The 23,568-nt window shown below is 35.4% G+C and overlaps 1 protein-coding gene across 1 annotated transcript in view; it reads left to right on the top strand.

Moving 5' to 3' along the window:
• The first annotated feature begins 6,372 nt into the window (after positions 1–6,372).
• The window catches only part of LOC149065274 (serine/threonine-protein kinase NIM1-like), a 37,166-nt gene continuing 19,970 nt past the window's right edge, over positions 6,373–23,568 (top strand). Inside the window, exon 1 of the mRNA XM_089254163.1 lies at positions 6,373–6,540. The gene's annotated coding sequence lies outside the window, so the exon portion shown is untranslated. The remainder of the gene's footprint in view (positions 6,541–23,568) is intronic.

Below are 23,568 nucleotides of genomic sequence, written 5' to 3'. Positions count from 1 at the left end.
TGGGCCCCTAACTATCATACCATTCACAGAAACTGAATGAAATTTTGGCATAAGGTATTTTGATGTATGCGCTCAAGAATGATATGGAAAACGACAGTGTCACTCTAACAGTTACGGTTACAGTGAGAAAATTTCGAAAATATCAAATGGCAACACCAAGTTTTTTGTATTGGAATGTGATCTCCATTGTGAAAAACCCTAAATAGCGTTCGAACGGCAACTGTAGCATGAAAATCACCGGCGGTAGATAGGCTAAAAGTGAGGACAACCAATAAGGACAGAGAAGCAGCATAAAATAAAGCATTTTATTGTGTTTTCCCACATGACCTTGTGGAGGACTAATCAGGCTGGGATCTCAGCCGAAGAAACGGTGTGACGAATGAAACGAACATTAATGCTCTGGTGCACGGCAAAGTCCTTTTTCCTTGCCTAGCTCCGGGGATTTTCGTGCTACAGGTGCCATTCTTTTTTTGAAACCATACTACCGATGGAAAAAAGGTGTTGTTTTCCTTTAAGACTTTACTTTTTGAATTTTCGTAAAAAAAAAATTCAGGAGCCGATTGAGTTAGAGGATGACTTACCTTTCCCATGGAGTAGTGTAAAGTAGTTAGATCGCTGGTTTCCCGGCATCGAATTTCCCATCGGAAGTTTGGGTATTGTCATCCCTGACAGATAAAAATGGAGAGAAAATAGAAAAAGGTAATAAAATTTCCTTACCACAATTTAAAATTATGGAGGTTTAACTAAAACCTCCAAATTGAGGGGAGGGTTATCAGAGGGAGATCGTGAAACCAAACATCAAAAAACAGTTTAAATATAATCGATTTTATTATAACATCAAATTTACAAATATTATTATTGAACATGTAGTTTTCTGTCTGTGCGATACGAAATTCTGGTACCGTAATTGTTTTGTTTATTATTGGATTTTTGTTTGTTTGATATAAACTGTTTTATGATTTTTTTTTTGTTAAATATTATTGAACATTTAATGGTAACATGCTCCTTTCTTTCGTGAGTCATCATTTACGTGTGTATTGGACCGCTTAAGGAACCTGGGTTAAATTTTGATAATTTTATGCGTAGAATTTTCCATAGGTTCAATACAATACCTTAGTCCAGCACAGAAACATCAGCATGCGTATCATTTCGATGATGAAATGCGGTCAAGCCTGTTATAAAGAACTACAAAGAATCAAAAACTTAATTCGTTATATCCGATTTAATGAGAGAACATCGTATGGGGAGGGACAAAAAATTTCGTTCGGTATAAGTTGGGTTTTTTAGTGGGATTTTGTGTGTGTTCGTGTGTGCGTGTGTTTGTGTGTGTGTGTGAAATTAAAAACCATAGGTCTGGTCACTTTTTAGTAGAGATTTGTATTTATTTTCGTGAAAGATGACCAGCTTCCACGGAGAACAAAGAGGACAGAGGAGAAACGAGAAATAATTCAGATGACCTCAATAAATTATGTACAATTCGTGCTCCACCCAAAAAGAGAAGACTTGACCGACCTAAATGCACAAGTAAATGGTCATCAGACGGAATTGAGAATACGACACACCACCATCGTATACAAAGTTAAGTAAGTGATTTCTATGGGAATAGCTGATGGCTTCCGGTTTTCCCTTTTCAAATTATCACATCACAAGCATTATTGTTATTAGTGTTATCACCCTGTTATTACCGTGAAAGATGAAAAAAAAAAGAAGGTGTTCTCGTTCTTTTCATCAATGTTATTTCGTCGCGACAACGTACATTATAACAGAGGAGGGTTTATACGTATTGTGTGCGATATCAGCGGTTAATTCCAGTTGTGAAAATTATATGAAATAGACTATGCAGCACATTGTCAGAATAATTTTTGGAAATATTCCCACTCTGCAAATTGAAAATAATCTCCTTTATAAAATTACTATAGTACACTCGAGCCCTACTACAGCAAACCCTGCTTCTAAAGACGATATTTCAAATATCTATCCGTAAATCCAGTCGCTTCCTGCAAAATGATCGTGTATTAGATCGGATGTAGCGAACATCCGGATATAGCAAACGAAATTTTCGGTCCTCCACAATAGCAAAATTGAATGTAATTTTTGTACAAATAAAGTTTTACTTTAATTTTCTGGACGAACATTGCAAATGCAATTATACCTTTATCATATAGATCAGAGATAAAGGGAAATTTTATTCTCTTCTTAGTACGCTAAGAAAACCTATGAAAATTCTGTAAATAAAGTAAAATTTCAAAAAAGAGTCACGTTTCTGGTAAAGAAGTTCATAGATCATGTGGGAAACAAAAACAAATTCTGCGAAAATTCCAAATAACAATAATGCTTAGAAAAATATTTCAAATATTTATAAATGAAATATGGAAAATTCTGTAACTCATGGAATTTTCGATAGAACATTAAAAAAGGGAAAACATAAACAGATATGTAAAGCAAATACCTTGCAATAAAAATCTTTAGACTTTTGAAAGTGCAGTATATTGAACATTTCAACATCGTGTAAAATTGTTAAAATTCTGTAAATTAATAGCATCGTAATTAAGAAAATATTTAAATTCTCCATGAAATGGATTTATTAAAAAGTGAATTTTCCAGAAATCTTTAAAATCAGAAAATATGCACATCTAGATATTTTTTTTACTAAAAATTACATAAAATCTGGAAATTCATGATAACCATAATTTTTGTAGGTAAAAAAAATTTAGAAGTCATTACGCTAAATAAATGCTGTAAAAATTCTATAAACAAGTATGTGAAAGATCTATAACTTTTTCAGGATTTTGAACTTTGAGTGTTTTAAAAATTATTTAAAGAAAACATGAGAGAAATGTTTTAAAACCCATTTATAGATGCATAAATAATTTGAAATATATCATTTTGAAGATAAAATATTAGAATAAATGAATTTTTATTTTCGAAAAATATCATTCGTGTAATAAGTGAAATAATATATAAAAAACGCTAGGTTTTGACGGGGAAACTAAAAAACATTTGGAAAAACTTTAATTCAATTATTTGTTGAAAAGCATTCACATATTGAACAAAATTTAAAACATTTAAACTAAAAAAACTGATGATGATAAACAATTTTTAAAGAAAGGTTTTTATAATATACAAATACAAGGCAACAACAGGCATAATGCCCAACGAGGGGACACGCTAAGGTTTTTTTTCCCTGCACCCCTTCAACCAAATTTATGGTTCTCCGTAGGTATGGTCTCCAAAACCTTACAGCATAACCTCCAGTCTAGGTGAACTAAGCCTCCGAAAAGTGGAGGAATGACTTTAGGAGAACGCGAAGACACCTTTTTGAAAATAAAACCGAGCATTCTATTCGATTTTTTTACCACCTCAGAACAATGTTCAGAAAACCTAAGCAGCTCGTCAATAAGAGTTCCCAAATCGGTCACCCTAGTTGCATCCGGGATAGTGACATCATTTAACTCGTACGAGAACCATGGATTGTTCGAACTAAAATCAGCGATCATGCACTTGCCAACGCTAAACTTCATGATCCATTCATTTGCGCATATTCCAATCCTGTTCAAGTGGGTCTGAAACAACTCCTTATCGCTTTAATTCCCAACTACCCACATTAGCTTCACGTCATCTGCGAATTTTCTAACAACCCCATCGATACCCTGATTGAATTTATCAATAAAACGTGAAAGAAGTATGGAGCCAAGGACACTTCGTTCAGGAACTGTGACGCCTGTCCAATCAGCGAATTCCCCGTTCACCATAACCCGTTGTGACAAATCTCTCAACAACGATTCTAGACAATTTAGCAAGTTGTCCCCAATCCCAATCTCGTGTAAACGTTTTAAGAGTTTACCCGATCGAATGCCTTCTGAAAATCAAGGCAAACAACATCTACATTTTTGCGCTTACCCAAAGCCTCAGCCACGTGATCATTGGAAGCAAACAAGGTTACTTACGCATGACTTCCCCTTCCTGAACCCATGATGATTATCCGACAATACACTATTCTCGTCTAGCCACTTCACCGACTGCTTCTTGATAATAATTTCCAAAATTTTCGAGAGGGAGCTTGTCAAACTCATTGGACACAGCTTCTCTACTACCCTTTTCAAACATCGGAACAACATTAGCAAGTTTCCATTCCCTTGGGACGATACCCTCATCACCACTACTCCTTTAAATCTGCGCGACTGTCTCCAACAATTCATTTGCACATTCTCTGAGGACCCTAGTATAGATATCATCTGGTTCTGGTGCTTTGCTCGCACATACATTTTTTAGAACATTTAGGACCTCCACATCTTCCACTTGAATACCGTTGGAGATTTTATTACCTTATGCATTACCCGTACTTTGAATATTATTTTCTCTATTAAAAACCGACGCGAAAAAGTCACTGAGAGCACTGCACATTCTTACATTACTCTCTACCTATACCCTCCTATCGAGAGGGGGCCAATGCTGCTTTACATCCATTATTGACGTATCTAAAAAATGATTTTGCGTCAGAGCCAATGTTGTTTGCCAACTTTCTTTTTACTATCCCTTATCGTTTTCTTTAACGCCTTTCTTTTATCAGTAAACAATGACGATCCACTTTTATATTCTCTGAATGTTTTAGGATATAAAATGTCTTAAAAAAAATAGCTTTTCAAAAAATCATTTCTGATTTTCGGAAAAGAAAAAATTCTAAATGTCCGAAATTAACTATTATTTTCATGAAACGCTGCTTTTCAAAAAAAATTTTAAACTAAATTGCTTTTTTTAGAAAATCTAAATGAATTAAGACTAATAATTTGCTATGATTAAAAAAGAGTGAAAAAAATGTAAGTAAATTATTTTTATAAAAAAACAAAAAAAAATCTAAACATAAAAATAAATCCTCTTGATTTTTCTTTTTAAATACCCCTACCCACCGTAGTTTTCAGAAGGAATAATAAATTAAATTCCATGAATTGGTCAATCGAAAAAATAATATAGTAATATAAAAGAATCTGAACAAATTGTAGTTTTTTATCTGAAAAATGAAGAGATACATATGTCTTTCTCTCCTTTTTTTACAAATGGCTCAAACTAAAATGCGAAAAAACGTTAATTTTTCAAACAAATTTAATAAATAAGCATTTACAATTTTAAAAATAGTTTTGCTCTATCTAAAAACATCAATTGTCCAAGGCAAAAAACCACATTATTCCGTGTGAAATTATAAATTTCAAATATTACTTGCAATTGATTAACTTTTCCGAGAATTTTTTTTAAAATTAATTTTCATACGATGTTGGCTTCCTTACACATATTTCATTATTGCCAAGAAACTTACTTATGGGATTCGGAAAGTTATCAATTGAAGCTAAATTATTGAATTACAATCCTCGGATGTAAAGTATCTATGATTGTTCCTTATTTGCCATTGTTTGATTAATTTTTATTTTGTTTATTGTACTGTCAAATGGAATAATTTCTATCATTGATTATTTTATTTAGATTGTTATTTTTTGCATACGTAAAAAAATGAATGACTTTCATCGCTCGCTTGTTTCGGATACTTCTTATTCCTAATGATCTCCAAACGAAATTTATTTGAATTATAAAATGGTAATTATATTCAACCTTTTGAAGACTTAAAACGGAAACAAAAAAGAAATAGTGTTGCAAATGTCTCTTCAGAAGATGAAGAAATTCAGGAAACGTTGATGGTTACAACTTTTAAGATATGAGAAACGTAAATGCAAAAGTAGTTATATTGTGAAACAAATTGACTTGAAAGGCTTTATTATTAAAATTAATAAAACGTGAAACTATTTTATTTTTTAGCCCCAATGACAACCACATTGTTCACAGAAGTTTTGCACTCGGAATTTAATTCAAGTTTTTGCAGTTTGCGAACAACACCCCCTCAATCATCGGCACTGATACTGAAAACAAAGAAACAAATATCTCTATGAATATGGAATTTTTTTGCAACTGACTGTTTGGAGCAAATTCTATATATATGTCCCTAATTAAAAGTTTAATCACGCGCAGGGCCTAAAAAAAACTAATTTTTTCATTTTTTTCTAAATTTATACGATCTCTAAAAAATGACATTTCAAGAAATTTCATGTCATTTAGAATTTTTTTTGTTATGGGAAGTATACATCAATTATAGTCGATGGTTGTGAAAATAGTCCTATTCACATGCAATTTGAGTCACCTTATACATAGAAAAATAACAAATCGGATCTCATGTATAGATTATAATAAAAATATAAATAATCCGTACTTACCTGTATAAAAGCACGTGTTAATTTCGCTGTTCTGCCGTCAGGAGGCGCGTTCGTCGCTTGTTCAATAAGCATGCGCGTTGTTTTCCTTTTTTTTATTTTTGTGAGAGACTGAGCTTTTGCTTCTCCTCCATCAAAGCAAAAAAGCATTTACGTTGTTTCCACTCGTTGGAGAGATTGATAATCTGATCTCCGAGACAACATAATAATCACCCGTTTCAAGACCTGGACAAGGTTTTTCCGAAACACATTCAAATGTTTCATGAAAAATACATCAAAAATTGAGGTAAGTCATCTCTCTCTCTCTCTCTCTTTACTTACATAATTCTCGTTAACTTCTATATAATCATTTTCCTTTTCTTGAAGCCATAAACGTTTGATTCGTGTTACTACTACACGTGAAATCATATTACCACGGAAATTAATTATTTTCATTCAACTTATTAAATACTATGGAAACGTGTAGTTTCCCGTATCAGCAATTGAATAAGAGCTTCTCTAGTTGGGGTTTTTTTTTCTTCTTCCCTCTTTGAATATTTACGGAATTAAATTGTATGTTATTTTGAGGATATCTCTATGTTATTGAAAATCCAGTTTCTTAATATTAGCATGGATAAACGTTGAGCTTTTTGATATTAAGAGGATAAACGTGCTGATTTTGAAAGCTAGGATGATAAACGTCCGGATTTTAAGATCTACCACATGCTGATTTTAAAAGCTAAGGACAAAAACATTCAGATTTTGGAAGCTAAGAGGAAGCGCATACAGATTTTGGTGACTAAAACGATGAGCATTCAGATTTTGGTGACTAAGACGATGAGCATTCAGATTTCGTTACCTAAGTAGATACATATGCTGATTTTAAAAACTAAGGGTTTCAGATACAATAAACATTCAGATTTTTGAACTAAGATGATGAGTATGCAGAATTTGGAAGCTAAGATGATAAGTGTTTAGATTTTGGAAGCTAAGATGATAAGTGTTTAGATTTTAGAAGCTAAGATGATAAGTGTTTAGATTTTGGAAGCTAAGATGATAAGTGTTTAGATTTTGGAAGCTAAGATGATAAGTGTTTAGATTTTGGAAGCTAAGATGATAAGTGTTTAGATTTTGGAAGCTAAGATGATAAGTGTTTAGATTTTGGAAGCTAAGATGATAAGTGTTTAGATTTTGGAAGCTAAGATGATAAGTGTTTAGATTTTGGAAGCTAAGATGATAAGTGTTTAGATTTTAGAAGCTAAGGGCATGACATTCAGATTTTCCAGGTAGATGGGATGCACATGTAGACTTCGGAGGCTAGAGAGAATAGGTATTCAGATTTTAGAAACAAGCGTAATAAACTTGCGGATTTTTAAGCGAAAATGGGGTAAACATTTATCCTTCAGCAACTAGATGATAAACGTTCAAGTTTTGGTAGTTGAGAGGATAAGCATTCAGATTTTGGAAAGTAAGATTGTAATTACTTAGATTTTCGAAGGGAAATGTAGGCTTTGGTAAATAAAAGAATACGTATTCAGACTTTAAAAGTTAAACTAAGATTATAAACGTGCTGATATTTAAACCAAAGAAGCTAAATATTCAACTTTCTAAAACGAAATCATTAACGTTCAGATTTTGGAATCTAGGGTAATACACACTAGGGTAGGCAGATTTTAAAGGCTAAGAGGGTAAGAGGATAAGATTTCGGAAAAGCTAAGTACATGCCCACGCTGTCTTTAAAAGCCAAGGACAGAAACATTCAACGATTTGGAAACTAAGATCATGAATGAGTAATACTAATGATAAACTTTCATATTTTGGAAGCTGAGGAGAACAGCAATATAAAGAGAAATAAAGAACTCGTTTATTCGAATACGGGAAGAAAAAATCCCCACTACTTCGTACATGCATCTCGTAAGCATTCCTCCTCCAGAGAAATTCTAACGAATCGGTGCATGCCGGAAAGTTGCGGGTGTCGTCTTATGATATCAAAGATATGAAATTTTGAAGACTTTTTTTAAAATTTTCCAGATTTAGAAAGATAAAGAAATAAATAATGTGCTTTTTTTTGAAGGATAAGGGAAAGTAGAATGCATATTTTGAAAGCTAAGCCAAGGCATGTGCATGCAGATCTTGAAAACTTAGTCAAAGGATGTGCAGATTCTTAAAGACAAGAGGATGTGCAGATTCTTAAGGACAAGAGGATGTGCAGATTCTCAAGGATAAGAGGATGTGCAGATTCTCAAGGATAGGAGGATGTGCAGATTCTCAAGGATAAGAGGATGTGCAGATTCTCAAGGATAAGAGGATGTGCAGATTCTCAAGGATAAGAGGATGTGCATTTATATTTCGAAGTTAATTGGTAGACACGAGCATATATATTTTGAAGTTTAAGAGAAGTGCATGCAGATTTCAAAATCTAGGGATTTTTAAAAGCATATTTTTTGAAGCACTGGTGATTGATGAACCACTACATCAAAATGTTTTAAATCCCCTTATTATAGTATAAATATTTTTAGATCTAGGAATTATTTATTCATACCTCCGTTTTGCAATTCATTATGAAAAGTGGTAGGGAATATATACATTGTGAGATATTTTTTTCACGAGAATGTTGATCGATTTTTTTTTTCACAAAATAAACGGTACATTCAACGGTTCATCAGATTATTATTGACACTTTTCTGTACGCTCTGATAATTTCAGGGATCTTGACTTGTCACTCTGTATTCGAGCCACGGTTCGTTTGTTGATCGATGCTTTTACTTAATTATTCTGGGTCGAATCGGGTCATCCATTCGATCAACCCTGGTCGGAATTAGGTCAATGATATTTTGGAACCCGAGTGGTCATTTGCCTAGCTAAAATGTATTATCAATTTTTTTGGATAACGGTGTTGCTTCGATTTTTTGCAGGTCATTTCAGTTTCAATAGGGTTACCCGAGGTTTACAATTTTTGTTTGGTTTTCTTTTATTCTGGATGGATGCCAAGTATTATGCGTAAATTATTTGAATTATTCGTTTTGCTTGCTAAATAATGTCTTTGAAAATTCTGTGTTTTTTACTAAAAACTAAAAATTTCAGTTTCTGTTATTACTCATCGGATTACGTAATTTTTTCCATATTATGTAGTTTATGAATTAAATTTGTTCTGGACTCTTTCTAGAATCAGTGAGTCTAGATTGTTGTGAGGACTCCATGTAATAGTGCAGTACTCCAGTTTCGGGAGCACATAAGTCCAGAAAAGTGTCGATGAATTGATTTGAAATTGTTGCTGCTCCTCACAACAAATCCTAGGAGTTTTAAGCATTTATTGGTGAGATGGCAAGCTTGGTAAATGCAAGCTTGGAGTCAAAGAAAGCACCAAGATCTTTGATTACGGAATAGGATGGTGTAGTCAAATTCGGTCGATGACAATTTTCTTGTATAGCTGATGACGTGGCATTTTCAAACATTGAGCTGGAAGAAATTAGCCCCACACCAATCATGGAGAGACTGTAGGTCTCTTTGTAGAGCCATGCAATCTTCCAGACTACCAACTTCGCGATAATTTTTTTTGAAAAATAATCATAATCAACATACGCGGATACAGACGCCCCCCCATCGAACGGGGGCGGGGGGAGTGATGTCAACCTCCACTCATCCGCCTATTGTAATAGTAAAAAATTTTCACTGAGAGGGCCTCCCCGTCCCACCACTATCTGTCTATTCTCCTCAAAAAGTCTCACGGCGTTTGGGAATCACTGATCTACGGGATAGCTTTGTCGTAGTGAGTATGAATACTATTTTTATCTCTCTATTTTCCACCATGGTCGAGTATAAATAGTCGGTCATAAGTAATCGGGTGCATATGCAATGAATAAATATTTGTTTCAACCCAGAATAAAATTTCTTATGTATCAATTTACTAAAATAAAAGTATGATGTGTGTTGGCTTTCTTACAGAAATATGATTGATGCCAAGAAACTTAATAACAGGTGTTTAATTGGAATAACATCACGCGCGCGCGTGTAGGTGTGTGTATACGCGTGCGTGCGTGCTCTCAAACTTTTCTGCTTGTGGACCATGGAGTGTAGGAGTTTAAAAAAATATATTTCCTTCAGACCCGAGCATTCATTTTTTTTTCTTTTTTTTGGAATCTTCAATTTGCATTTTGGATACTCAAAATTGCATTTAAAAACATTATTATCAACAAATCTTTATTTTTTTAACATTATCAATTTTTTTTCGAAAATTAGTAGCACAAAATCAAAAACAGTCAAATTTCAATATTTTTCGTCAATAGGCCAAAACCTGAGCAGATTGAAAAATTAAAATTAAAGACGAAATGGATGAAAATTTATACAAAATTAATAAAAAATATATTAAAATAATTTTGCATAATTTTTACAGTAATCGAATTTACAGTAAATTAGAGTATATCGAAATAGTGTTACATGACAGTACTATTTAATAAAAAAAGTTTGATATGAGGCAACCACAGGCATATTTTTAATAATTTAATTCACTTCTGTATTTGAAAACATACATTAATATCGTCTTTTGTTATTAGAAATTCAAAAAGTGATTTTTTAAATGATGCAAACTTAGATTAATTATGTATTACCAAAGGTAATGCATTAAATAGTTCAGGAGCAAGATAATAAAAATATTTGTGAAACATTTCTTTTCTAAATTTGTGAAGAAATATAATTCCCTTCCTCCACATTTTTTCAGCCAAAATGATGCAGGGTATATTCACCTTCACATACAATTTTTCCAGAATTTTATTGTTAAATTTTATGAGATAAATCACACCTTTTCCGGAGACACTGTCTCCTAGAAGCCATATTGAGAAATTGATTTTTCACATAAATACAAATACAAATGCAAGGCCACAACAGGCAAAAGGCTCAAAGAGGTGTCTGAGAAAAAAGATGCCCATAACAAGTACGGATGCCATATATTACTAAAATACAGAAACCCAATTAAAAATGCAATCAAAAAATTACAATAAATGATATATAGATGATAAAATATCACACAATGCCCATAAAATGTATTTATGGTTGTCTTATTCTAAGTATGGATAGCTTCTCGATTTACCCCAACATGTTTATCATATTTTTTTAACGCGTCAATTGTGTTAGAATTTACTACCTCCGGGGATAAGCTGTTCCCTTCATTAACAACCCTATTAGAGAAAAAACTCCCCCGCGACACCATAACCTAGAATTGTACCTTACCGAACGATACTCGTGTTCCGTTGTAAAAGCAGTTGATTGATGGTAGTCCATCCTCTAAATACCGTTGAAAATTTTGGACAATTCCACCGGGATACCGACACCATTCAACTCGTAAGAGAAACGGGGTTGTTCGAAACAAAATGAGCGACCGATCACTTGTCAACGCTAAACTTCATGCTCCTGCATTTGCCCATGTTCCAATCCTGTTCGAGTTGGTGTGGGGCAACTCCCTACCGTTTTGATTCCCAACTACCCCTATTAGCTTCACGTCATCTGCGAATTTGCTAGTAATCCCATCGATACCCTGATCGAGTTTATCGATAAAAAAAAAAAAAGTATGGGGCCCAGGACGCTTCCTTGAGGAACACCACTGGTGACGCCTGTCCAATCAGAGAATTCCCCGTTCACCATAACCCGTTGTGATGTATCTCATAACCACGATTCTATCCAATTTATCGAGTAAAAAAAAAAAAAAAAAAACCACATACTCTCTTGTCTTTCTCTTCATACGTAGTCTCCGTGGCTACAATTTGTAAGCCCGCAGTTGGCCCGGAAGGGCCAGGCCCGGGAAAATAAATTTCATTCTGGTCTGGTCTGGTCAATTTATCGAGTTTCCTCCCATCCCCAATCTCGTGTAAACGCTTCAGTTTACGATGTTGGACCCGATCGAATGCCTTCTGAAAATCAAGGTAAAAATCATCTACATTTTTGCCCTTACCCGAAACTTAAGTCACATGATCATAAAAGCAAACAATGTCACTTACACATAACTTTCCCTTCCTGAATCCACGCGTTCTCCCCCCCCCCACCCCACCCCCGGAACACGTTCAACAAGATCCTCGGAACTAGTAAGAACTAAATCCAAAATAGCAGTAGTCCTAGTGGCTTCTGATACATGCTGATACAAAAAATTATCGAGCACCAACTTAAGAAAGTCCCTTTCATATTGATCTCTAGCTGAAAGGTTCTCCCAATCAATACCTGGGTAATTGAAATCCCCTAGTATGAGAACCCTCTTACGCTTACACATGTACGAAATTTCATCATGCATTTTGGCGATGTAGTTTTGATCCCTATTCGGTGGATTGTAACAAACCCCAACAATAAGCTTATGACGTCTTTTGTTCTCAAGCTCAACCCATATAGTTTCAATATCACTTCTCTGTGTATTACACTCCCTAGCCTTCGAATACGATTTCACTGTATATGAACACTCCACCCCCTTTCCTATCCGATATATTTCTTAAAAAAGTATCGTACCCTGAGATGTGTAAGAAAGATTCGTCCCCATCGTTCGCCCAAAATTTTCTAATGGCTATAAGATCCAGGCCCTCCACAGCGATCACAGTTCCCAAAAGATCTTTCTTATTACCCAAGCTCCTGGCATTTATTTTAATTTAATTTGCCCTGTGAGGAAGGAAGCGCTCCATAAAAGAAATAATAAAAAGTAAAAAGACATCACCAAAGTTTATTCGTGCAAAATCATAAAGTATCATGTGAAAATCAAAGATGGATGACGCTAAAAAACGAAACCGAGTCATTTTAACACGTATAATTATCGAAATTGAAATTGTCTGGAAACGGACGCTCCGTTCCACCTGTTTTAATGATAAACGACGGTGGTTTATTGATTTCTTGCTTCGAATCTTTCTGATCTTTGTATGTTCCATTTGGTCTTTTGAAATAACTTTTCCAAAGAACTGAAAACATTTTTTTATCCAATATAGAAATCTATATATTGATACAATATTATATTATTTTTTATAACATTGTTTCATTGCTTGAGGTTCACGAAGATACGGAAGAGAAATCGTACCAATCGATATTTCAATATAACCGATTTCGTTGTAAGTGAGCTCTTCTTCCTCATAATGATATATATTACAGTAGATATATATATATTTAAAAATAAATAAAAAATATTGCTCAAATACACATAAAATCAGAAAGTATTTGCCGTAGTTGGCAGTAGATGTGCCTCGGTGAAACCGATACTAATTTAACATCAAAACGCGCAATTATCGAAACTATAAATGATCTAAATATGGTTTTTTTAAAACTAATCTAAATCTCTGTATGTTAGAAATTAATAGATTTGATTTGATTTGATAACTGTCTTGAAACTAACGTGAGTACGTATACTCAAATGATAGTGAGCTTACAAATACAAAGACCATGACAGGCAAATAGTCTAACGAGGTGGCTGAAAAGGGATGCCCATAAAATGCACATGCCAAATATAACTAAAATACAGCAACCCAAAATAAGAGAAAGAATCACGAAAAAAACAAACAAACGCACGCAAAAAACTAAAACGGAAGAGAAGATACGGAATATTTTTGTCGCACCACGGTCATTTTCTGCACACGAGGGCTAATTAGACCGGGACTTGAAATTTATTGCCGATTCCGAACGGCAGACTTGTTTTTTATATTCATCGAGAGATTGGTGTGCTAATCCTTCGATGGAGGACTCCCTGCGGTGGCAATTTCTTCTGCGGTCATGTCACCGTTTCTGTTGCACCCCTGTGTCAGGAAAGTTTTCTGACAAGGACGAACCGGATATCGAACTCGCGACACCTCTAAACATCCTTTGGTACTTGAGGCGAGTATCTTATCGACCTGGGCTCTACCCCGCGCCCAAAATGATTACAATGAAATAAAATACACTGCCCATAAAAAAAGATTATGGTTGTCTTATCTAATGTATGTTTTCTCGATTTTTCCCGATACGTCTATCGTATTTATAGAGGCAAATCTTAGATGGCATGGTTATTATTATGTAAGCACTTCATGGTTCCTTGCCTTAGTTTAAATCTTCCGAGTATCCCATAAATTTTATTTGTTTCCCTTGAAATGAGTTTTCGATAACTTCAATCAATTTTCAGTGTTGGATAAAAATCGAATTTTTTCGACATTATTTTCAATTGTTCTAGGCCAGAAGAACAAACTCAAGACAGTTATATTAACCGATATTTGGCTGTATCAAATTTCACTATTATTGAGCCCAACTACCATCAATGTTATCAGAAAATAATAACTTACGACATATATTTCTCCAAAACAAAGAAAGAGATAAACATATACAGTCAAATCCCGTTATAATGAACGCCAAGAGACCAGAGGAATCACATCGTTCAAACGAAATTGCGTTATAAAGGAATTCCAGGTTACCTAGCATTGTTTCTATGTAAAATTATTTGGGGGATTAGAAAAGTGTTCGTTAAAACGAGATTTTCGCTGCAACGGTATTCGACTGTATATGTCATAATATGCATCAATTCAGAAATTAGTGTTTCAAATCAACAGCAGAAGGCGCTGGTAAAACTCATCTGCTACTTCCAGTTGAAAGTAACAGTTAAGCGCGTGATTAATATGTGCGTACGCAGCAGATACACCAACGTGTGTTTGACAATCACTGAAAGTTGAATGATTTTTTTGTACGGCTTCCTATAACCAAAATCTGCAACTACGCGTTTCTTTTAACCGCCCGATAATTAAAGTTTGACAGGGCTGTCTGCAAAAGTAAATAATAACTAATTTGTGTGTAATCTTATATATAAATGTGAAAGTATGTATGTATGTATGTATGCTCTTTATACAAATCTACAGTTTTAGACCGATCGTCGCCAGATTTTGCATATATACCAAACAGGTCCGGGATTGAGCCGTAGGCTACTTTAAAAGTTTGTCAGAGCTGGGCAAATGCCCGAAATGGGCGAAAAACTGTCGGGCAACAATGGTTTTGGGGTCTCAACAATCACTTTCGGAACGTTTACTTTGGTTACCGTGGTTCCCAACAATGCGTTTCAGATGTGTATATATGCCTTTACAATGGTTTGTCAAATCTTTAATTCTGCCATTATAATGGTTTGTCACTTTTCCAATCCACCCAGTAATTGAAGAAAACCCGGGAAGCGCCGGGTATTATGGCTAGTAAGTAAATAATAATAAGTACTATTAGTAATTTTATTTACTAATAAATAAGTAATTTTTGTGTGTGTGTGTGTGTGTCGTGATTTCCCCTCACGAGGGGGTAGCGACCAACAGTTTGGGAAGTGGAAATCACTGCCTTAACACTTCAGTAAAAATGCTTCTAATAAGTATGGTTTTTAAAACATTGTAAAGAGGAAAAGACTTCGAAATAAGGTTGGATATTGTTTTTTTCCTTCGAATATTTTTCACAAAAATCCATTACGCGTGATAGATATTCACTATACTTAAAGCGCACATGTTATCGATAGTTGTATTTGCCATTTGTGACAACATGCGTTTTTGTGTTTTGAAGAAATGGCCGTATCGATATCGAGGTAAGAAAAAGAGGCTGTCCCGATGGACATCTCACAAACAAGAGACAAAGATTTCCGATTGGCGTGACATGATTGTCACATCCTTACGTGATAATGTCTCATCGGCCGAAAGGACAATACAAAGGGACTTCGTGATGTTTTTTTTTTCATTATTGGTTTGAGAGAAAAGATGATGGATAGCAATTTATTTATAAATAGCTTCAATATTCATCGATAACGAAATTTCTCTCGACAAGCGGTCGTTAGTGGAAAGCTCTTGATGGACTTTCATAGAAAGTCTTGTTTTCGTGCTAAATATACGATATCGTCGCTTTACTATAAACACGTCCGTTAATGACTCTATTATTCACTTAGATTTTTGTTTTTATTTCTCGATCATTTTCCTGTATGATTATTACAGAAGGATCTGGCACATATGGCTACAATCCAGGCAGTCCGAAATCCCGACATTTCAAAATTTATTTTAATAAAAAAAATATTGAACTGATTTGACTTCATTAATTTATTAAACAGGATATTGCGGCAAATTATAAGCTAATACAATAGAAAATTATGGACACTAAAATTACAAACTGCTGTAATTTGTAACATATGGGGGGAAGTGCATAACACCTTTTTTTTCTTCGAAACGTTAATTTTTCGCACATGCGAGCCGTGAGGAATTGCAATGCAAAATTAACCCTTTCCGTGGCTGGGTTTTGATCACTGTAATAATGTCTCTCTGACGCCTGAGTTCATCCATTGTGATAATATTCAAAAGATGTAGTCCCCCTTCGTAACTAAAGCCCAGTGTGCCAATAAGAGCACGCGAAGCTCTTCTCTGCACCCCTTCAACCAAGTCCCTCCGCAGATATTGTCTCCAAAACCTTAGAGCATATCCAGTCCAGGACGAACTAAAATTCCGAAAAGCGGAAGAATGACTTTAGGGGAACGGGAAGAGACCCCTTTTGAAAATGAAACCGGGCATTCTACTCGGTTTTTTTACCACCTCACTTTTTGGGCCTCAACTATTTTACAACTCAAGCTAACTAAATAAACATTTTCGATCCTAATGGTCAGATTTTTCCAAGGCCTCTTAAAATCATTTTCGGGGGTTAAGTTCATTGCACACAATTTTTCGATATATTTTCCAGTTTAAAGAAGCTTATCGTTCAAGTTCAGTGAAATCCCTCTTAACGGACATCCCCCTCGGATGCTGTCACTCCTCTTTTACGCCCAAATAATATAATTTCCCCCTTTATAATAAAAGTATGCATTTCAAACCCCTGATTTACGGCCGCCCCTCTTTTATGGACGATTTTTTGTTTGTTTTTTTTTTTTGCCCCAACAGTGCCCGCAAACGAGATTTTTTACTGTATCGGTAAATAAATTGTAGTAAACAACAATGTTTTCGATAAAACCTCGCAGATGTTTCCAGATTAGATTCATTCCTAATGTTGTGTGTATGCATGCATATCGGTCAAAACAATCACAACATTCGAAGTTTCCTTATAATAAACTCGTTTTCTGGAAGAGAAATCTAAACGAGATTCGATTTCGTATCGATTTTCCATCAAAATGAAAAAAACAGATGACTGAGTTTTTCATTCACGTATGCAAAAAGGAAAAGAAATAGAAGTCGTCACGACAGGTAGGCTACAACAGCTGAAATCAACTCGCAGGTTGGATCGATATCAATGAATAATGCTCAGCTTTTTCTAATTCTTTACCTGTGCCTTCTAATTCCAAGCAGCCGTATATCAGGATGAAAAAAATTATTTAAAAAATCAATAGAAAAGTAATAAGGTTTCCACGGTTGTCATTAATTGAGAAAAGTTTTTCGAATCCAAGTGCGATTGTATATATAGGCACGAGTTCATTTTCTCCTCAAAGTTTCACCCAGTGATGGTGCAGATGTCAACAACGAAATGTGAGAGATCACCAATCAAATAACTCCGTGCCTCCCATACGATCGCAGCCTTCACGAATCATTCAAGTTCACAACGACCAATCAGGACAAGTCCAGCTGAAGACGCTTTTTTTTTTTTGGAAGGCTTCAGTTAGCAGCCAGAATCATCTAATTCAGTATTTAGTGCCGCAAATCAGACACATTCTGATGATGTCAGCTATTAACGTTGGCAATACGTTGAGAAGAAAATTAAAATTAGTGCGAAGACCACCCTTAACCAACATGGGTTTGAGATAGGAACTTCGTGTCAATTCAGCTTCTTTCACTTCGAAGGTCATATGATTGAAGCTTTATGTAAGGGCGGAAATGTTGACGTTGGGCTTTCGAAAATAATTTTATGTGTTTTACCATGATGAACTCATGAAGCATTTACATGAAATCGCGTTGGCTGCTGGGCTGTACCGATAGCTCCAGAGGCCCCGGGGCAGATTAACGATCGTGTCATGGATTTTTTTATCCATGACAATGAAAGTTATAGTGCAGTCTATGAGCCATATATTATCGGTTATTCTTTAATGACTACCGCAGAATTTCAGTAATTATTTTTTATGTGCCGAGTAGGAATATAGTTGAAACTAACAAGGGCAATGTAATATTTTGCAGTAGAAAACCAACTAGGGTTAACAATTTTCTTTATATTTTGTAGATGACAAGTTTGTATACATTGTAAGTGTAACAAACTGCCTCTATATTAGAGATTTGTATATTTAACTAGTCTCTCTCCTCTGTAAGAAATGCTCTGAATAGCAAAAATCTCCAAGCCCAACATTGAAAGTATTTACAATGTTACCATGCAATACCAGTCATGGTGATATACAACAGGTCACATGACATCGGTGAAACGCTTCATGAATCGAAAATGTTGACTGCTTTTCGTGATCTCGGGTAAGGGCGGAATATATATTTTTTTTATTCCAGATGTAATGTAAAAAGCTCGTTCCATATGCATTGTTCCGATAGCGTGACCAAATCTCATTAATACGCGACAACTTATAGCGAGAAATAGAATAAAAGTTTCGTTTTTTACGATGAGAGAGAAACGCTTTTATTTCGCTTTTCACGCTCAGACGTTTTTTACTTCATTTTTTACCGATTTCAGACGTTACATCGAAAAAAAACAACAACTTTGTTCTCAACTTGTGTTTACCCTGCGTAAGCAAAAAAAAAATTATTATTTTGTGTTCATTTACATTTTTTAGTGAAACAATATTTAGATTATATTCAAGTTTTAGTTAGTTTGTTTGTTTGTTTTAAATTTACATGAAATCACATTCGAAAGTTTGAATTATTACACACTTTACGGGCAATGGTAACCCTTAATTAACTTTGTTGTTAATCAAATTTTATGTAATAATGTCCTAAAGGTGCAAAAATGGAATCAAGTTTCAAGGCTACAGAGTCAAGGGAGGCTCTAAATTAGTGAAAAATTTTATCATTTCTCAAATAGAAATTTTAAATGTAGTATAAACTACGCTTATATAACTGGGCCCTACAAAATGCTCGAGTCCCGGACATCTTCCAAGCTCGTTTAAACAGCGTTGCTTAATGTCTGTAACTCTTGTCTAACGTATAGACGGATAACCACTCTTCTATTAATGTTCAAATAAATTGATTTTGCCGGTGATGAATCCCGTAATTGAAATTTTCTGCTGATCCAAACATAGATCAGCTGTAATTAGCCCCATTGTTTGGTTTTGTTGTTTGTAAGTTTCGATTTATTTGATGTTTTTCGTACAATAAATGTCATAAGCAGAAACGAGACAAAATTTGAAACATTCAAATGATATGTACATGTTAAGGTTAAAGCTATAAATTGGTTATTATAATAATAACCGGTTATTATTTTCCTTACTTATCAATCGTCTTGGTAAGTTTGATAAATTTATCACTTTTGCCGACTAATATGTATAATACTAAAGAGTAGTTGGTAAATTTAAAATAAATACTAAAAAAAAATATATCACTTTTACCGGAGATTATGCGTAATAGCCAAGTGTCGTTGGTAAATTTGATTAATACTTGAAATTTATTGTCTCTATCTGTGATTATGAATAATACCCTGGTGTAATTGGTGAATTTCAAAAATATGAAAAAAATTCCAAACGAGTCTAGTAAGGGTAATGAACCCCGGTATAATGATACGATACATATATGAATTATCATGTTTTTATACCATATACAGTCGACGCAGCTCATGGAAATCACGGATAATGTTATAATTCGGGTATTGTTATGACTTTTCCAAAGAAACAATATCATTTAACATGGGGAATTTTTTTTTTTTTCATCGGGACTTTGAATAATACACTCATTGCCATAAAAATTTGCGCACCAAGAAATAATTGTGGGATCGAAACGAAAGTTGGCCTGAAGGTACATGTCGGGCAGATATGAAAATGATTAGAAATGCAGCGTGATTGCGCATTGCGTAATGCCACTAGAGGGCGTTGAACTTCGTTCTCCTTGGAGTATAAAACAGGTAAGCAGAGCTTGCTGGAGTGTATTTAATCGTTTGCAAAGGAAATGCTGAGGTAGACATGCCGTTACACCGCCGTCGAAGACCATATGAGCAGCTGTCAGAGTTCGATAGGGGAAGAATCATCGGGATGATGGAAGCTGGGTGGTCAGCTCGGCGAGTAGCTCGTCAACTAGGCCGTTCCGATTTTACTGTGAGGAGGTGTTGGGACCAGTGGACAGAAGAGACGTCATTTACACGGCGACCAGATTCAAGACGCCCTCGACAGACCAGTCGTCGAGAATACCGTCACATCATCCGAAACGCACGCGTAGAGCCAACTGCCTCATTGGCCGCTATCCAGACACAGGCAGCAGATTCACTACGTGCCCCTGTGTCTTCCCGAACCATCGCAAGGCGCCTGGCTGAAGGACATCTGGTATCGCGGCGCCCATTACGCGTGCTGCCAATGACACCCACCCACCAACGCCTCCGTTTGGAGTGGTGTCGAGCACGACGGGATTGGACTGCAACGGAATGGAACCAGGTCGTCTTCAGCGACGAATCGAGATTCAACTTGAGCAGTGATGACAATCATGTTCGTGTGTGGAGGCCCCGTGGTGAACGCTTCAATCCTGCCTTCGCTTTACAGCGACACACCGCTCCCACAGCTGGTGTCATGGTATGGGGTGCCATTGCTTACGGTAAACGGTCACCCCTAATATTGATCCATGGCACAATGACAGCCCAGCGGTACGTCCATAACATCCTTCAGCTACATGGAGAGAGCGCCATCTAGAGTCGTCATCGTCAGTCACCGTTTTCAGCGCTCTGTGCTTTTGTTGATTATTTAATAGTTTATACTAAAAAATTGTGCAATAAAATGTAGGTAATGTACGTAAGAATGTGTGAGGAGTATTCTGGTGTTTGTTTGAGGGAATCTGTCTACAAATTCAAAAGTTATTGCTGTTCCACCGTGGCGAAGTTTTAACGGTCACCGTTGGGTCTGAGTTGAAAGAAAGAGATTGGAAAGAGAAAAAACATTGGGTGAGTTTCTTCAAACTTTCATCGAAAATGAATAATACGCCTCCGGATTTCATTTAAACATAATTGAAAAATAACTGTCAACATAGTAACTGTGAATGTGCCTGTGTCTTCCCCCCCCCCCTCTTCCAAAAAAGGAAAAAAAAAAACTTCTCGGCGACAACGATCATGGGCGACCTCTATGGTTGAAAATGTAAACAAAAGCTAAACTGCCAGTTGAGTTCAAAATTATATCAAATATAAATTGCTGTAATTAATAGAAGCCCAATGCAACATGTTCCTCTTGTTTTTTGCCCCTGGTATTATTGTCTGCCATACAATATTTTGGAAAATTTGTATTTGTGGTTATATCAATGATCTGCCCTAGCTAAAGTACAAAATTGTTGCCACCGACATTACTATCCTGAAAACTGTTGGCTCGATTTCATTTGTTCGTTTTGTAACGGTCTTTAATTAATTTGCACATTACTTTCATATCCTATAATTTTCTGTGTTTGCAGCTCAGTAATTTTTGTCAATTTCGCGGGTTACCGGGTTGGATGTGACAATTTATATATTGGTGGTGAAGAAAAGCAAAAAATTTGCATACTAACTTATATGTATATATAGAATGATTGACATCCAATTTTACATTTCATAAATTGCAAAATTTGAAAAATTTATAAAAAAAAAAAAAAGTGTTCTTCGTATATTTTTGAAACTATTTTTTTATTTAACCCACCTTCAAAGAAAATTATGAAAAACCACACAGAATTTGATGTCTCACTGGACTTGGATTGTAATTACAACGAGGCATCATTAGTAAAAATGGGGAGGAAGTCAAGGTATTATCTTAGATCCTACCTGCAACAACAGGTAATACAAGACTCAATGACGGAATATCTTGATAAAAGATCGACGGAGTGTTCCAATAGTTCCCGTATTGAAATGATGTCACCTACGTCGTCCATATTTGAAACCGAGACAACAGAAGGCTCTCTTAAAACAGAGACAACAGAAGGCTCTCTTAAAACAGAGACAACAGAAGGCTCTCTTAAAACAGAGACAACAGAAGGCTCTCTTAAAACAGAGACAACAGAAGGCTCTTTTAAAACAGAGACAACATCTGAGCAAAAGGACCCACTTGCTGATGGTCAAAATTTCAATACCGACTCTATTATACACCCTGAACTGAAGATACAAGATGAAATTTCTGGGGTGGAAGCTCAAACTGATGAAAATGTTGATGATCACCTTTTGGACTCTCCAAGTTTTCTTGTATCAGATATATTCTCTGGTATTGTTGGACTTTCGAATGATCACCATTCTACTCCAAACAACAATGGAGAAATCAACAACTTAATCATGGACATTATCACCGAGCTATCAATGGAAGAGAAAAGACATCATGTAGAATTAACTGATGCATATAAGCTCAATAATGAAGGAGGTACTAATGCACAGTCATCGTCCCCGGCATCGGTCTCCAACCACGTACCTTTGCAAGCGGAAATAGTAGCACCGACAACTGAGTCAGAGAAACAGAATACCAGATTGTTATTAGGATCACAGACAACTGAGTCAGAGAAACAGAACACCAGATTGTTATTAGGATCACAGACATTTGTTTTTACTCCTACTGATGTCATTCCATCCAAATTCTACATGATCTCACCATTTGGAAACAATAATGATAAATACATTAATGATGGAAATAAGCTGGGAGGCGAAGATGATATTGATAAGTCAACGGAAAATTCAAATCCACGAGTTGTATCTGACAAACAGGATCCAGAGAACGGCACCATTATTCGTGACCTTAAAAGTCCTGAAAAGTTCCTGAATACCAACAGGGCAAAAACTAAACAGAATCCAGATGACAAAGACAATAATGAACATACAAAGAAGAAAATCAGCAAAAAGACCAATAGACCTGCTGTTAAAGGTAAACTATCCGACCCATTGAAAAGAAAACCAACAAATTCTAATGGGAGCAAAGAAAAAAATAAAAATGATCCCATAGCCTCCACATCACATGAGTACTCTGAACAAGACTGGATGGAAATCATTGCTACAGAGCGTTACAAGAATAATGTCTTGAACATCCAGGACATCTTCCAGGAGATCATACAAATCATAAGACATTCCACAGGCGAAGGCAAGACGTTTAAATTCGGAATTCCAACTCAAATGCGGAAAAAAGCGGAAAAATTGTTGGAAATTGTCAATTTATGGGCTCTTAGCTCCCATAATGATTTAAAAGATGCTTCTACTCAGACTTCGGACAATGTTGAGAAGAAAACAAATACTCCAGAAAAAAACTCTACAACTAGCGACACAACTTTGGCAACTAGGAAAGACAAGATGATACAAG

This window comes from Pholcus phalangioides, unplaced genomic scaffold (assembly GCF_987345545.1).
Source record: "Pholcus phalangioides strain wild (caught in Gottingen) unplaced genomic scaffold, Ppha-v1.0 ptg000040l_1, whole genome shotgun sequence".
Lineage (NCBI taxonomy): Eukaryota > Metazoa > Arthropoda > Arachnida > Araneae > Pholcidae > Pholcus > Pholcus phalangioides.
Note: the sequence above shows the minus strand (reverse complement) of the source record. Positions and strands in the feature narration are given on the sequence as shown.